Genomic DNA, 13,918 nt, shown 5'->3' on the forward strand with positions numbered 1-13,918 from the left:
GTGCACTCCAGGATGATAAGACAGTAAAAAGGAAAGTTAAGAAAAAATAATTAAGGTAGAAATGGAGTTGTTATTACTACTACTTTACTAAAATCCTTTTCCGCATAGCCTGTGGCATTCAGTATGGTATTCCCAGTGTTCAATGTCATTTTAAAAAATAAAAAATATACATTACTGAAAATATAATTCAAAATTAAGGTAATATTTTTATTGCCAAAAGCACTTTAAGGATCAAAGCACTTTATATGCTAGATCTAGTCACTTCTTCCTAATTTACAAAGTGTATATTGCCTATACAGAAAGTCTTCTGGTATGTCAACTTTTTGTTTTCAATACTGCAATTCACTCCTTAGGCAAGAGAACAGGTATAACAGAGGACAAGAGGAACATTTGCCACCTCCCTTTGTGCTTCTACATAGAGCCACAATTGCGACTGAGTGTTCCTAGCAACACTAGATTCCCCATACCCACACCAGCAGGTGAAGCTGAATCAGTGCTGAGCAGGGAGTGCAACCTTATCTCTAAACAGAGGACAGACTAACAAACCCGTCCAATATATGCATCATATTATATGTATATGTTTGAGTATTGAGACTATATAATTATTTGCTATATGTTTAAAGAGTTTAAGTATGTCTTGTATCAGAGGGGTAGCCGTGTTAGTCTGGTTCTGTAGAAGCAGCAAAGAATCCTGTGGCACCTTATAGACGTTAGTCTGTTAGTCTATAAGGTGCCACAGGATTCTTTGCTGCTTCTAAGTATGTCTTGCGAGTCAGAATTAAGGCTGTTATTGGAATGTGCAAGAGGACATTTTCTCATACCTGTAACTGAATATGTGAACCATAAACTTCATGGAACAGTTATTTAAATTCTCTTAATTGGTTACTTTCATACCTATATGGCTTAGGTTTGTTTGTTTTGCTTTTTTAAGTGCAATTTTCTTGTAATGTGTTTTGCATACGGGTTGTATTTTCTGTAGCAACTTAACTGCAAGTCAATACATTAAAATTCTTTCCATAAGATTAAAAAACTGTCCAGAAAAGCTATTGCATAAATTAAACCTAAGGAACTGTGCCAAATTCAAGCAAAATGCCGAGAATACACATTACCTGAAACTTTTCTACATCTCTTAATGAGATCCCTAATTAGGGAAGGCTTAATTTAAAGTGTTCAAAAGTCATACTGCTTAGTCTTTGAATTAGAGTGAGTTTATATTATCAACAAGCCATAGTCCAAATGAAAAGATTCCACCCTCCATCCCCCACCGACACACCACGTAAAACACTGTAAGTATTAATGACTTTCTTTAATTATTAAGTTAGAATCAATTTTACTAGAATATTTATTCATAACATCAACAAAATCAAATTAAAAACAAATGAGAGGTATTACAGAGGATCACTATTTAAAAGCAAAGTGTATGCATTTTTTTACCCAGCAGCAGTTAGAGTTCACATGGTGACAAGTTCAGTGGGTGTCATTTAAACCTCCTCATTTGCCACTCTTCAGTAATTGTGCTGACGCAGGTATTCAGGACAGAGAATTTTGAGTTCTTAAGGTATGTGCTTTACTTTACACCATAAATAAACTGAATTATATTATAAAGCACTATGAATGTTCAGTCTATGACAGAATTCAGTTAGCTGAGTGACTTCTTTTCTATGAGGAAATATAGTCTTGAGCATCACCACATTCAGTGGATTGCTCCAATGCCATTGTTTGTTTCTTGCTGTATTATGGGTCAATCCCCTGTTCTAGTGCTTTATTGGTTATCTGTAAAGATTTCCCTGCCAGTATCTTTTACATTTTGTAGCAAATCCAGGTCCTATTGGGAATTCACAGTTGTTGCAATGCTTCATAGCAGATTCTCGTCATTCAAAAGTACAGGCCTCTATTGCTTAAACTAGAGGAGAGTCTCTGCTAGCTGTTAACAACAGAATGCCAGTCATACATGTGAGCAATTTTGCTTCTGTCTAAGAGGGTAGTGGTGCGCATGCACATTTTCTAGTTCATCACGGTATGCTTCAGTGACATCTCATGCTTCCTTACTAAGCAATTCCAAGAAATATTTATTTTGTGTTTTCTGGTACTTAGTGCCACAAAATCACTTCATGGTATCAATGTCATAGGCAGTAGAGCCCTTACAACTATAGAAAGTTAAGTTTGTATTTAATATGGTCATGTCTGTGCAGAGTTACAAAAGCTCTCCTGACCCTTTATTTTTGGTACTATGAACTGCATGTGTAGCATTTGCTGAAAAGTTGTGTCAACAGTCCCAATACTAGGGATTACTAACCATGAGTCCTTGAGCACGTGACCAGTTTTAGGGAAGTCCAGTAAAGTCAACAGGCCTAAATATGTGAGTGAGGACTACTCACGTGAGAGAGGATTTGCAGGATCTGGCCCCTCCTTCTATCCAGTTGTGATGGTGGGGGTTTAATGTCATGTACAGAATTTTAAGCTGGATAATAAGACCCCAATCCTAAAAACACTTATGTGCTTGCTTAGTGGTAAGCATATACTCGAGTAGTCAGTCTCATGCTTACAGCTAAGCACATGAATACTGTTTTCAGGATCAGGTCCTTTGTGGGTAAGAGGCAAAAAACAAGGAACATGAGAAACAGAGATGGAATGCAAGCCATATGAGAAAAGGCTGAAGGAACTTGGCATGTTTAGTTTGGAAAAGAGATTGAGGAGAGAGATGATAGTGGTCTTCAAATACTTGAAAGGCTGCCATAAAAAAAGATGGAGAAAAGTTGTTCTTTCTTGCAACAGATGAGAGGACAAGAGGCAATGGGCTCAAACTACAGCATAGCAGATTTAGATTAAATCTCAGAAAAAGTTCCTAACTGTAAGAACAGAGGAACAATGGAACAGACGCCTAGGGAGGTTGTGGAAGCTCCTTCACTGGAGGTTTTTAAAAGGAGCCTGGATAGCCATCTGTCTTGGATGGTTAGACACAACAAACCTTACATCGTGGCAGGGGGTTAGACTAGATGACCCTTGTGGTCACTTCTAACTCTATGATTCTATACACAAAATCAAATAATTTGAGTTTTCTATGAAGCGTCTGAGTGTAATACCAGTTTTGAGTAATTTTCTGTCTGTTCCATGAGTATTCAGTTTTGCACTTTCAAAAAAATATCCCTTTTCATTTTTTGAGAGACATCTGTGTGCCTAGTCTTTCTTATATAATCCTAACTAAATCTGAATTTATTCAGTTTGGGATATGACAGTATAATTTTGTTCCTATTTTCTCACACCTGCTTTGTATTTCAGCACACTTGACCTCAGGCCAGTCTTCCAACAGAAATGTTGCAAGAGGTGTTAAAGGACAAGATTATATTTTATCTAGTACTGTATCTCACTATAAATTTTCCTTGGTTGAATTTATGGTGGAAAATAGAGTATGAGGCAGTACATAAAAATAGAGTAACAAGGTGATTTTGGCTTTTAAAATATACATAACTGGTTGTACCCAACACTTGACATATGAAAAAATTATCACCTGTTGAATGAAAATACATAAAGCCAGGTGTTAAGTCCCACATTTGCAAAGTTGAAGTCAATGGGGACTGTGGGTGTTCAGGATTTTAAAACTTTAAAATGTTGGCATATATGTTTAGAGAAGGGAAAGGATCAATTGTTGAACTGAAAGAATGTGTTAATAGACAGTGATAAATCAACTTTTCTTTCAGTTCACATCCTTGAATAAATTCAGGGAGCTTCTCCCCTACCCCCACCCCTCCCGGTTAGTTGGACCAGTTTACATACTCTGAAATATGAAAGGACTTCATTAATAATGAGTACCGAGTTCTGCACAACTGTAGAATTAAAGAACAGATCATTTGTATAGAGATTTTCAGGGTTAAGCCTGCCTGGGAAAAAAAGATGTACAGAAATTCAATTAGACACTTAAGCTATTTAATTATAATCATTATTTCTAAACCATTAAGGCCCTGCAGCCCTGGTAGAACTTCCACCCCCAGCCAGTGCCCTTTGCACTGATAAGTAGTCAGAGACAATTTCCCAGGATTCCTAGCCAGATACCCAGTCAAAACATGCTGATTTGCAGAGGATAATGGAACTGGTTTTGCTATTTGCCTACTATTTACTAACCTTGTTAAAGAACAGACCCACACTTGGGCCCTTTATCTAAAAGGGCCTCCTGCCTGCCCCTGCTAGGAGACTATTCCCACCTGCACACCCATGAGCTGGAGCACTGTTTTATTTGATAGGATTGAAAAAAATTTTTCTTCTGATAAGTGTAATTTGTTTGATATTTGCACTGCTTTCTCTGCTGGGTTATTGTAATATGATTGCAGGAAACTGGATGGGTTTGTCTACTCTCTCATATTGGCAATATTTATATATGTAGGTTGACATTTTCAAAGTTCTCTATGGATTTTAGGCAGGTCATCCCTTAATATTAATGGCAGACATGTACAAACTCCTAGACTGCTTTGAAAATTTCAACCTCAAACTATAAATTAGACTGAAAAAAAAATCAGGGCAGGAACCATTAATGCAAACAACTAATATATCAGATGGTAATTTCAGCATGGCACCATAATAAAAATCCTATCCAGTATCAGACTTCAAGTGGGAAACAGTAATCCATATGTCTCATATTGGTAATTTGACAGATGAAGGATTATTCCATGCAACAGGACTTTAGAAATACGTACCCAACACTAGAGGCTGATAGGCTAATTGTCTCTATGGGAATGAAGAACTGTCTGACTCATGGTCTGAGTGAGACAGTCATGACTGGTAAACCATTAGTAGGTGAAATACAGGAACCACGCAGTGGCACCTTTGTGTTACTTGATTTTGTTTAATTCAGTTCAAGCAGAGCCCCAGAAGAACTACTCATATTCATAGTGAGGCTTTAATTTAGTTACTTTTTAAAGTTGTAGTCCATACACATTGTGTTGTATCCTTGAAAATGTGTGATCACATTTGCTGAGGGAGTTGTGAGGCCATAAGAGAAGGGGATGGCCCAAGATGAACTATACTAGTTCTGGATCTCTGTTCATGTTGCCCTGGGTTCTGCAGGTGCATCTAAATTCATGTGGATCCCTATTTGTCTATCTGTCCAGATGCTTATATGGTTCTTATCACAATATCTGTTGACTCCAGCACATCCATCCTCCTCAGATGTTCTGTGAGCAGGCATCGTCACCCATCCACAAAGAAATGGTGCTGGTTTTGACCCCGAGTTGGGGAAGCATTAAGAAATGTTGATATCTAACCCTTTAACATTTATTGTAAATCTAATAGAGAGCAACAAAATAAGAGAGTCACTAACTGAACAAGAAAGTTCCATTAATCTCTTTAATTAGTTGCTTGCAAATCCATGCACACGTTAAAATAATACATATTTTTAAACCAAAGGATCAATGTACTTAGCAACATTAAAGACCTATTTAGGTCATTAGTGCCTGCCAATTCAGCATTATTCTTGTCAGTACATTTTCTAGTCTCCCTTTAAACCTCAATAATCTGTAAATCATGCAGGTTTTGTAACTGGCTGCTTAGCAGAAATCTTATTTGAAAATAATTAAAAGGAAAGGGAAAACACTAATAATCACTAAGCTGTATTATACTGAACTTTTTCAACTTTGCAGAATTGGTATGTGCACTTTTTCCTCTTTGCAGAATTGGTATGTGCACTTTTTCCTTAATGGTTCCTTAAGGCATCGGAAAAGTTGGTTACCACACTTTTTTTTTTTAAATACACATTTTGAGTACGACTGCCCATGTGAAATCCAATTTACTTCAGTTGGACTCTGTGTGGGTGCAGGAATCCATGCTACTGAATAGTATTGTAGGATTATGGCACATAAAAAAAATAGGATACTTTTATCATCATACTGGCACTCTGTAATAGAGATATGTGCACTCTGGGGTTCCTCGGCCATGGAATTTGCCACAGAATCCATCCCTTGGCAAAGAACTGTGCTCTCGGATCATAGCTTTCCTTAATTTATATATATGTATATGGGGGGTGGGGATAAAAGATCTTAGCTATTATTATGGGAAAAGGTGCTAATAGCTGGCAAATTAGGTTTCACTGACTTATAAGCAGTCAGACATTTGTTAAGGAGATTGTGTGGGCTAAAGCACTCTCCGTTGGTGAAGCAGCTGTACCAAAAAGGGCTGCTGCCTAGGCTCATCTTCCAAGGCCATGTGGTCTGAGGTAAGGACGTTTGGACTTTGGGAGTTTCCAAAGTACAGCTCCTAGTCTCATGCACAGAGAGAGTGAACAATATACTCAGCAGTTAGATTGGAGAGAGAGTCCAAGAGCGACCAGGGTCAAGACAGTTGTTTTCTGGTGAAGAAATGGTGGTGCTTTAGCAGAGGTTTCTGCAAGAGGAATGGCCTATGTGTAGTTTGTGACGCCTTCGGTTCAAGGAAACAGCAGTAGTGTACATTTTGTAAATATGCAAACTCCACTAAGAAGATAACCTGATTCTGTCAAAAGAACAGGAGGACTTGTGGCACCTTAGAGACTAACAAATTTATGTGAGCATAAGCTTTCGTGGGCTACAGCCCACTTCTTCGGATGCACAGAATGGAACATATATTGAGGAGATATATATACACATACCGAGAGCATGAAAAGGTGGGAGTTGTCTTACCAACTCTGAGAGGCCAATTAAGTAAGAAAAAAACTTTGGAAGTGATAATCAAGATAGCCCAGTACAGACAGTTTGATAAGAAGTGTGAGAATACTTACAAGGGGAGATAGATTCAATGTTTGTAATGGCTCAGCCATTCCCAGTCCCTATTCAAACCAAAGTTGACTGTATCTAGTTTGCATATCAATTCCAGCTCAGCAGTTTCTTATCAAACTCTGTACTGGGCTATCTTGATTATCACTTCAAACCTTTTTTTCTTACTTAATTGGCCTCTCAGAGTTGCTAAGACAACTCCCACCTTTTCATGCTCTCTGTATGTGTATATATATCTCCTCAATATATGTTCCATTCTATGCATCCGAAGAAGTAGGCTGTAGCCCACGAAAGCTTATGCTCAAATAAATTTGTTAGTCTCTAAGGTGCCACAAGTACTCCTGTTCTTTTTGCTGATACAGACTAACACGGCTGCTACTCTGAAACCTGATTCCGTCACTAATTTCTCCTCCAATGGGAAATGACATGCAAGACCCCCAAGTCTGAAACTGCCCAGCTAAGGTGCAACACCTGTGGCAGAGAAGTGGGATAAAGCACGCACAGAAGGAAACCATGAGCTGCTGTTTTTATTGAACTGTGATAGAACATATAGGTGAGGCATTTGCAGAAATGAAAGCTGTCCAGAAAGAACTTAAACAGAGTTTCAAAACTTCTCAGAGGGGATTAAGAGAGGACCCCTAAAGCCCCCAAATCTTCCCCTGATTAGTAAAGGTGCAACATTTTTTTTAAAATGGAGAAAACCAAACATGAACCAAATGAAAGTGTTGCTTTCTTGAATCTGCAAACTGCCTGAAACAAAGAGCACTCAGAGGTGTGAAATTCCCTACTCTTCCCAATGTATATTAGCTCTGAAACTTAATGAGAAAAAATAAAATATTGTTAAATAGTTAACTCCTGAATATTTTAGCAAAAACCTTCTTGCTAGTAAGGTTATCCACAGTTTGACAGAGTGACAGATGCTGGAGTGAACAAAACTAGAGCAGGCGGTTTTTGTAAAAGATTCTATCAGAGACCAGGCCATGGGCAATCATGCCTAGTGGTTGGAGCAGGAGTCAGTAACCGGAAATAGGAGCTTGATGTCAGAGGCCACAGCCCAGGCTCAGAAGTCAGGAATCAGAGCCGAAGGTCAGAACTGAATCAGCTAGAGTCAGGGAAGGCAGGAGTAAGGCTGGGTCAGGACTGGAACAAGGCAGGAGTGCAACTGGCATATGGCAGGAACAAGAGCTAATACAGCTGTGTGGGCAAATGCTTTGAGCAGCCAGCACTCTGCTGCTGTCCTTAAGAGCAGGACTGCTGATCCCCTCAGCCAAACAGGCAACTCAATTGTGGCCCAGCTGCGTTCATTAGACTGCCTGGGGGTTAAGCTAGCAGGTAAGCAGGCTAGCTGTGGATCCTTACTCCTGACAGATTGCGTGGATGGGATGGAACTAGGAGTTCAGGTTCAAAGTTTCAGGTCAACTGAGCCCTTATCTAAAACAACCAGGGAAAGACAAGATGCATCTCCTAACAGCCATAACACTTTCCTGAGTGCTCAGAGGCAAATTGCCCCTTGCATCTTCCCAGGGGCTAAAAGCCACAGTGTTCCTTACTCAAGTACTAAAGCCTCTAGATCCAAATTGTCAGCTTGGTTTTATCCTTTATGAAAACAGTCATCAGCTCCATTTGTTAGAAAATGCTGACAAAGACCATTTGGTCATAGTGCACAGTGTATAAATCTATCATGACTTCACCATGTCACATCACTTACAGTCCTGAACTTTGTCTAGCTGTCAACAGGATTATCTGGAATTTAAACATAAGGTCTAAAAATGTAAGGAGTGAGTAAGAATAGTTTTGTTCAACTTCTGCCACTACATGACCTGAGACTCCTCCCCCTGCAAAAAAACAACCCCAAAACAAAATAGCATTTAAAACAAAAAGCAGTAGTAGAACAGAGACTAATTAAAATGAGCAATAAATATAGTCTGATCAGAGGTTTATAGAACTGTGATATTCCTTGAAGTCCCTCTTGCTTTGCTTTAATTACCAGCCCATTTCTAGGATTCTTGTCACTTTGTGATTGTAAGGTGGCTTGAGATGAAAAGCACTGCATGAATGCTACATCCATTCATTCTCTCATATTTATAACCAACTTGTAGAATCAGAGATATATGTCCATTCCGAGGCTGTTACCTGTTATTGTATACTGTGGAGTGGAAGGGTGCTTCTACTTTGAATGCTACAGGGTAACTTATTGTCCTGTTGTATGATCTGAAGCTACGATCTCCTTTTTATTCAGGACTCTGAAATCTATGCCAGGATGAGAGAGACCCCAAAAACACTCCACAATTTCATTTTGAGTGTACATCCACAGTCTCAGATTAGACTATGCTACTGGAGCACAAAGATTCCATGACACAGAAATAGTGTGTGGAGATAATCAGCTCTGTAACCAGGATTATGAACAAAGGGACTGGGGATTTTTTATTTAAATCTACAAAAAAGGTGGAATTCCCTTCTGTGATTCTTATATAGCTACTAATATCACCTCATATATTTTAGTTTTATTTCAACATTTTCTTTTAGTGGAGGGGAAAGAAAAGAGTTTTTGGAAATACCCATTCTCATCTACAACCATCTCTATTGTAATTTGTTCGTGTCTTTTATTTTAATCAGCTCTAACAATTAAGAATCTTTTTCTGTATTGCAGAACAGATAATGGATATGGAATAAGGAACAGAATAAATAAAGTTTGCTTTCCAAAGTATGTGGCAAATGCTCTTCTTGAACACATGTGGTTTCCACTGACTCCTATAGGAGCTATACGTGGGCATCAGGGTTCAAAATTTGACCCCATAAGTGTAGACGGACCACTTTTACCCACCACTAAAGCATATTGTATCTGGACTGAAAAGCAGAAAATACTTTACAGCTTTACTACATATCAGTTTGGAGAAGAAAATGGACCATGTTCCTATATAAGATGGAAAATGCAGATGGAACTTAGGTAGAATGTAGTCACATATATTGGAATTTGGCAAACATACCTAGTCTAACATCTTTTCTCTTGTTAAAAGTTTCAAGGGAATTTTTATTTACAAGACTTCCCTAAAGATAATAAGAATACACTGACCCATCCTAAAGATAAGTTCAGGATGACAGCATGATGGATAGGGATGTTTTGATTGAACCAACATGTACGACGTAATAGGTGGTAACAACCCATGTCAGGGGGCAGTAGCTAACTATGTCAGAAGGACAATATGTAACTTGTTTGTATCATTTGTATACAATGAAGTCTCAGAGGGAGTGTCTTTGGCTGGCCTAGGGGACGTTGAAAAGTCCTGCCACTAACCGAGCTAGTCCACTGCAACGGGCATACATGTGTTAGTGTACCGGTACCCAGGGCTGGGCAAACTTTTTGGCCTGAGGGCCGCATTGGGTTTCATAAATTATATGGAGGGATGGTTAGGGGAGGGGGTCGTGGCCCAGCCCCAACTTCCTATCAGCCCCCCCCCCGGGACTCCTGCCCCATCCAACCCACTCTGTTCCCTGACAGCCCCTCTAGGACCCCTGCCCCATCCACACACCCCTGCTCCCTGTCCGCTGACTGCCCCCAGAACCCCTGCTCCTGACTGCCCCCTGCTGCCCCATCCAACCCCCACTCCTTCCTGAGTGCCCCCCCAGGACCCCTGCCCCCATTCAACCCCTTGTTTCCCCCCGACCACCACCCTGAACTCCCCTGCCCTCTATCCAACCCCCCTGCTCCTTGCCCCCTTACTGTGCTGCCTGGAGCACCAGGGGCTGGCAGCGCGGCTGTAGCCATGCCGCCGCCGCTGCCACCACCACCACCACGCAGCACAGAGACCAGGTCAGGCCAGCTCTGCAGCTGTGCTGCCCCAGGAGCTCACAGCCCTGCCACCCAGAGCACTGCACTGGTGGTGGAGCGAGGGAGCAAGCGGAGGCTGCCGGGGAGGGGGGAAAGCAGGGGAGGGGCTGGGGGCTAGCCTCCTGGGCCAGGAGCTCAGGGGCCAGAGAGGATGGTCCCTCAGGCTGGATGTGGCCCACGGGCTGTAGTTTGCCCACCCCTGCTGTAACCATTGAGCCAGGGTATTAGGCATTGTTGACAATAAAATCTGATCAAGTGCCTTCGCTATGAACCGAGTCTGTGGATTTATTTTGCAGTTCAAAGTCTGCTGTCTCGACTATCTGCGCAGAGCTGGGGCAGCATATGGAGTGAACACACACACGCAACCAAATATCTGACGACACAGACCATCTATCTTGACTCCCATATGAACTGGGTTCATTCCACTGGTTCCTGAAAGAGTCCTCCTTACCCCCTGAAGCAGTCCAGGGTAACTGAGCTACTTGCTGGATTTTATGAAACACAACTGATCATCAAGCTATTTTCTGATCACTGGTTTCACAGCGTCACCTGGAGGCTGCTGATCAGTCACAGATGCGGGGGAGGGGTAAGCTCAATTCCGTTAAAGATCCATCCCACCCTGTGTCATAAATACTACTTCATGTATTATGTTGGGTTTTCTTTGGATCACTTACCACTGACTAAGTCCAAGTATACTTAGCTTGTGCGATTAGATGAGATCATAGGCCAGAATGCAAGTCTGCAGGTTATCTATTCAAATTTGTCGAATTGGGCTCATTGTTTGCAAAAGAAAACTTTCTGTTCCCTGTTCCATACCCATTATGCGTTTTGCAAATAGCAAAATGTTACTAATGATAACATGAGTACACTACTTTTAAATGGATCATTTAGTTTTTAATTTGAAATTGATTCATCCCTAAGATGTTAGGTCACAGCAGCAAAATGAAGTTACACTTTACTACCGATTCAGTCTAGATAACCGTTTCCCTCAAGTCTGCGTGTTCTAGTTACGCTTTCTTTTGTCACCACTAGGTAGCTGAGAAGGTCTGAAATACAAGATACAGTCACAATATGTTTTTATGGATGAAATTTCTCGTCATTAGTAATTGTGTATTTCATGAAAATACAAACAAAAGATATGTGGAATATCATTAAATGTTTATGGAGTGTTTTACATAGACACAATTTTAAATGAGAACAGTAGTCATAAGTCATACTAAGACCACCATTAGGAGAATACTCTACATTTTGTACACATGCAGAATTACCAGTGTAATTCTAGGACTTATACAGGCAGAACAAGCATAGACTATGGCCCTTAGATTTGGCAATCTGTATAAGAAAAATAAGGTTTAACTTGGAACTTATCTGTTTCTGACAAGAGGATGATGGATAGAGCCGCTTTATTTACCCTGGCAGAAATATCTTCATTGATGTGCTTTGTTTTTGGTGAAAGAAAGGAACAGTGATTATCTAGTTTTCTAAATGTGAAGTGAAATATTTCATTTTACACTGGAATGTATAATTTCATAGATTATGAGTTTGGTTTAATGACTGACTGCAAAACCGATCTTTTAGTCTTCAGCATTTCAATGATTTATGGTCTTGTCAGAGATTTTTTTAATATGCATTATGTGCACAGATGTTTCTGCATTTGTGATGCGTTGTAAAAATTCACAGTGGTCAATAGCCCTCAAATGTTTTTCATGTCATATCTGTGGCAGGGAAGTTGGTTGATTGCATATTAGGGCTGCAGTGCACAACAGGTGGGGGACACTTGTCAAGAACACTTAAAGGTCTTCGTTTTTAAATCACTGCCTGCAAAGCACACCTGTGCTTCTATATTTGTCTAAAAGCAAACAATTATTTTACATAAAATCAGAAAAGAGAAAATGCACTTAGCAACATTCCTACTCTCAGGCTTTTTCAATAATAATACATATACACACACCTCTCATAACTAAGGCTAAGATTTTGTCATGGATATTTTTGGTAAAAGTCATGGACAGCTCACGGGCAATAAAGAAAAAGTCATGGAAGCCCATGATCTGTCCCTGACTTTTACTAAAAATATCCATGATAAAAATGCGGGGTGGCTGGGAGCTCCAGCCCTGCCCCACCTGTGGCTGGGAGCTGCAGGGTCTCCCTGCCCTCTGTGGTGCAGGGAGCCTTGGAATTCTCCCTGCGACCAGTGGTGGCAGGTGGGGAGCCATGCAGATCCCTCTGCCGCCGCTGGTGGCCAGGGAGCCATGGGGCTTCCCCCGCTGCTGCCAGCGGCCAGGGAGGTTCAGGGGTCCTCCCTGCCACCCACAGTGGCTGGGGAGCTGTGGGGTACCCCCCACCCATGGCAGCTGGGAGTTTGGGGCACTGCTGCCTTAGGCAGCTAGGGTACCTCACAGCTTCCTACCACTGCAGGAGACTGCGGAACCCTGCAGATTCCAGCTGCCAGGGTTAAAGTCACAGAGGTTTTTGGAAGTCACAGATTCTGTGACCTCCATGACTAAATTGTAGCATTATTCATAACTAACTTTGGGCTACACTGTCCCATCCCTATGGAAATAACCCATGCTGGAAACTGGAATCCTCTCAACGGCCCCCCTTGAAGGGTTTCCAAGTCTTTGCTCCCCTACGAAAAGTTTTGCCTCTACAGAGCGAGCAGGCTGGCTTTGTTCTCCGAAGTTGGTGAATCCCTCAAGATTCTTGAAGGTCCCACAGCATGGTTCCAACAAAATGGTGGTAGTGGTGGTAGGGGCTCCCTCTCAGCTGGTTTTAAAGAAACCCTGGGTTCCTATAGCCTGGGTGGGGGAGGCACACATTCATTCTGCTTATTATAAAAATAGTATTAACATGGGCAGGGAACCAAATGCCTTTCATGTCTCTTCATACACAGACCTCCAGCCTAACAAATACACTCTCCCAGGGCCTGGATGAAGTCAGAGAGCAAAGCATTCAAAGCTTCTATACGCTGAGACAGCACCCACTGGATCCGAGAATCCTCTCTCCATGGATGGAAGGGATGATGCGGCCTTTTTTTCCTTATTTTTAATCAGATTTAACCCTTCCATTCCACCCTCCTCAAAAGGGCAGCCTCCTCTTTTAATTTTATTATTTGTTTATATGTATTTTTCCTGCTGTGATCATACTATGCCCATGAAGGGAGGCAGAGAAATGTTGTATTGCACTGTTAATGTAACAGCGGTGGAATAGCGCTGCTGGCAGTTTTGTGTCCATAATGCAGTCATCTCAGTATCGACTGGGAATTAGTATCTTTTTGCTTATTTCCTTTATATGATTTTTTCAGTCAGCTTTCAGTTTTGTTTTGACAGACTTATTTTCAATCTAACTGAGCTCA

The 13,918-nt window shown here is 41.0% G+C and overlaps 1 long non-coding RNA gene across 1 annotated transcript in view; it reads left to right on the top strand.

The window, feature by feature from the left end:
* The window catches only part of LOC123377289, a 45,311-nt gene extending 31,704 nt beyond the window's left edge, over nt 1–13,607 (top strand). The window contains exons 2-3 of the long non-coding RNA XR_006582161.1: nt 10,863–11,152; nt 13,457–13,607. This is a non-coding gene — a long non-coding RNA (uncharacterized LOC123377289). The remainder of the gene's footprint in view (nt 1–10,862; nt 11,153–13,456) is intronic.
* Nucleotides 13,608–13,918: the final 311 nt, after the last annotated feature.

Source organism: Mauremys mutica, chromosome 9, assembly GCF_020497125.1.
Source record: "Mauremys mutica isolate MM-2020 ecotype Southern chromosome 9, ASM2049712v1, whole genome shotgun sequence".
Taxonomy (NCBI): domain Eukaryota; kingdom Metazoa; phylum Chordata; order Testudines; family Geoemydidae; genus Mauremys; species Mauremys mutica.